Genomic DNA, 3,805 nt, shown 5'->3' on the forward strand with positions numbered 1-3,805 from the left:
GTGTGTGTGTGTGTGTGTGTGTGTGTGTGTGTGTGTGTGTGTGTGTGTGTGTGCGTGTGTGTGTGCGCGCGTGTGTGTGTACCTAAAATTCAATGAATTTTAATATTTCAAAGGCTGACCCTATGAGTGAGGTACCAATGCAAACTCGCTTTCTGTAGAAATGTTACGCAGAAGAAAAAGAAGAGAGGCTTCTTACTGACGGAATGTGTCTCCGTTTCGAGGATGCTGCTCTTTGAAAATACATCTGGTAATCTTCTCCAAAACAAATACATGAACAAATTAGAAGCGGTCACAAATTAGTCTATTGCGGTAGTGGAGCTCCTAATATGCAAATCTAACCGGAAGTAAGGTTATACATTACAAAGCCTCGCAGGGTGTGATATTAGAATAAAATCAGTAGATAGCTTTTGTATGTTTTTTTCATAGTAAAAGTAATCGTTAACCTTAATTAAAATCTAAATTGTAAATCCTTGTTTTATATCGTCAGTTGCTGATTTTATGCAGGTTTTCGGATTTGCCCCCTATTCGTTATTCTCATGCGATAATTTCTATTGTATACAAGTGCATGTTTCGTTCTTATATGCTCTCAATAGATATATTGCTTCCTCTCGTATTATAAAAAGGTGTCGTTATTACTGCGACAATTGTTTGCTTCCGACTCTATGCGAGGCGTACGTTGTGCAATAGTCTCTTATTTGTCCTTCTGAAAGACGTTGACAAAGTTTACAGTGTCTCTCAAGCTATCAAGCCAGTCGTTAAAGAGATTTCACTTGTCCTTCATATGGTATACACCTCCTAATGTGTTGCAGCTTGTCTTTGTGAATTTACAATTCCTTTATAGATGAATAATTGTCCAATTATACAAAGAAAACACTTGTGGAAAAAGTTAGGGTAGACAGCTGACGTCATATAAATAGACGCCTCGGGAAAGTCACAAGTCGAGTTAAGAAGACACTCCTTTAAAACAGCTATAAAAGCAGTATAAAGAAATGTTGAGATATAAAAGCAACAGTAATTCTATTTCGTTGTTGAAACCTATATAGAAGCGAAGAAAGAAGGAAAACTAGAACAATAAAATGGTGTCACAAAAAGGTGAAAATTACTGTGATAGCCAGTTATATACCCGTTGCAAAGGAACTCAAATTAGCTACGGTGCCTACTATGATCGTAAATTTAACAGAAAAGCCATTTAATGCTCTCATAAAAAAAATAAAAAGAATCAATCAGTCTTTCAAAAGCATAATTGTGCTACTCATATGTGAAATGTGTAGCAAATTAAGGACACGTTTTATATTTGGGCTTAGCAATAACAAGTGTGATCTAAAGAAACAGAACATAGCTCCGAATTTAATGTATAAAAATGTGGTTATTTTACCAGAAGCATCTGGTTTTCTCTCATAAACTAAGCTTTTTTAAAAAGGTAAATAATTGCCTTGACTTACAAGGTAATCATTTGTCGATATTTAATTAGCCAGTCGTCCCTATGAGTTAAACTGTTTACTTTAAAAACTCCTGCGGAATTTATAGGTATACTATACATCAACAAGGAGAGCCAACGATCTTTCGGTATTGTTAAGCTTCAATACATTTCTTGGCAATCTTAAATGATTTCTTTAAGACAGATAAAATACCTCGTATCCTAAGGAAAAAGTGGTAAACCCTAAAAAGTGGCACAAATGATGCAAACTTAATTCCTTATACACACACACATATACGTATATATACTTGTATGTATACATATATGTATGTGTATGTGTGCGGTGTATGCGCGCATATGTGTGCGTATGTATGCATATGTACGAACGTGTTTAGGTAAATGCATGTAGGCAAATATATATATATATATACAGATGTATATACATCTATGTCTATATGCATATGCATATATTGTGTATGTGTGTGCGTGCGTGCGTGTGTGCATACAGAGATATAGATAGATAGACAGATATATATATATATATATATATATATATATATAGATAGATAGATAGATAGATAGATAGATAGATAGATAGACAGATAGATAGATAGATAGGTAGATAGATGGATAACTAGAGAGATAGGGAGACAGATTGATAAATAGATAGATAGATAGATAGATAGATAGATAGATAGATAGATAGATAGATAGTTAGATAGATAAAAATATCTACAGAGAGGCATACACATATGTGTAAGTAAAGGTGGGTAAATGTTTAGTGCAAAATAGCTCTGTGAATAAGTATCATTATAGTTTTACTAATGATGTAATAATCGATTTTATGCGTCGTATGCTTTAGATGTGTTTGTCAACCATATATAATTCTGTTGTTATTGATATATCTTAGATATATAAAATTCACCACTGGAAAAAATCAAAGGGCGTTATTGACATTAAAATTTTATAATGCTAATAATCGTTCAGAAGTTAGAGCATTAAAAATGTTTTCAATAATCAAAAATATTTCAATGATATAGAAATTCCATGTAATGGCTAGAAATTTGTGAGACTACATATATGTATAAAGACACACACGCGCACGCACAGAGAGACACACAGACACACACAGACACACACCGACTGAACCACAAACACACACACTCACACACACACACACACACACACACACACACTTTGTCCTTGATGTACTTGGAGCAGAATTTCTCGCTCCTTTGAGAAAAAAAATAAGATTTGATAAATTGTACGTTGCTTCCAATGGATAGCTGCAACTCCGTTTCGATGAAGCATTTCGCCCGGAGTACTAACCTTCATGTCAGCTCGCCGCCTTAGAAGTGCGAATATTCTGTTCTACTCTAGGCACAAGGCCCGAAATTTGTGGGGAGGTGGCCAGTCGATTAGATGGACCCGAGTACGCTACTGGTATTTGATTTATCGATTCCGAAATGATGAAAGACAAAGTCGACCTCGACAGAATTTGAACTCAGAACGTAAAGGCAGACGAAATATCGGTAAGTATTTCGCCCGGCGTACTTAACGTTTTTGCCAGCTCGCCAACTTTTTTTTTTCTGAGCGTATTATGGCTGCATGCATAACGAAAGACGGGGTGCCTACACGTCATTAATATTTTGATTTGAATTTTACAACTACTTAGACTACATATATTCATCTCTTGTTCATTCATCTTCTTCGTACAGGCAGTACTTCCGCCCCTACATAATTCAATCAGAATCTCTCGAAGAAGCCAAAATTTGGATATTTTTCTTTATATATATACACACTCACTGGCAGACACATATGGACATATACATGTGTGAGTGTCTGTATGTCCATGCGCATATACAGTTTCAATATAAGACAAAATGATCCCGAACGGAATATCTTTCATCGTGTTAACTTGATTAAGGTTAACCTGAATCAAACGACGACAGCATAGACAACAATATTTGCATAAAATATTTTCTATGTACTCAATACAAACAGCATTAAGTTAAAATTGCAAACTGTGTATCGTATTATTTACTGTCTCTTATTTATTGAAGGGAGAAATTTCGCTTAGTTATGTTACATTTGATAAGGCCACGAAATGCGCCTGGCAGTCTCATGTGTACCACTGAGACGATGTTTGCTTCACTTCGATATATATACTGTTTCTAACGGAGCACGCATATGAAGAGAATTTCCTTCATACAGAAATCACACCACCATGCATTTCAATGGTGTATATTGACAAAATATTATACACAAGTGACTGTCTCTGTACAATAATTCGAATGGAAATGTGAATCTTTTCAATTACCTATCAAAAGAGATGCTATTAGCTTTACTGTTTCCAGAGCTGCAGAGTTTGCTATGTATATATATATA

The 3,805-nt window shown here is 35.0% G+C and overlaps 1 long non-coding RNA gene across 1 annotated transcript in view; it reads left to right on the forward strand.

Annotated features, from left to right (window-relative positions):
* Positions 1-2,438: 2,438 nt before the first annotated feature.
* The window catches only part of LOC128248291 (uncharacterized), a 14,256-nt gene continuing 12,889 nt past the window's right edge, over positions 2,439-3,805 (forward strand). The window contains exon 1 of the long non-coding RNA XR_008264527.1: positions 2,439-2,949. This is a non-coding gene — a long non-coding RNA (uncharacterized LOC128248291). The remainder of the gene's footprint in view (positions 2,950-3,805) is intronic.

This window comes from Octopus bimaculoides, chromosome 7, assembly GCF_001194135.2.
Source record: "Octopus bimaculoides isolate UCB-OBI-ISO-001 chromosome 7, ASM119413v2, whole genome shotgun sequence".
In the NCBI taxonomy this organism is placed as follows: Eukaryota; Metazoa; Mollusca; class Cephalopoda; order Octopoda; family Octopodidae; genus Octopus; species Octopus bimaculoides.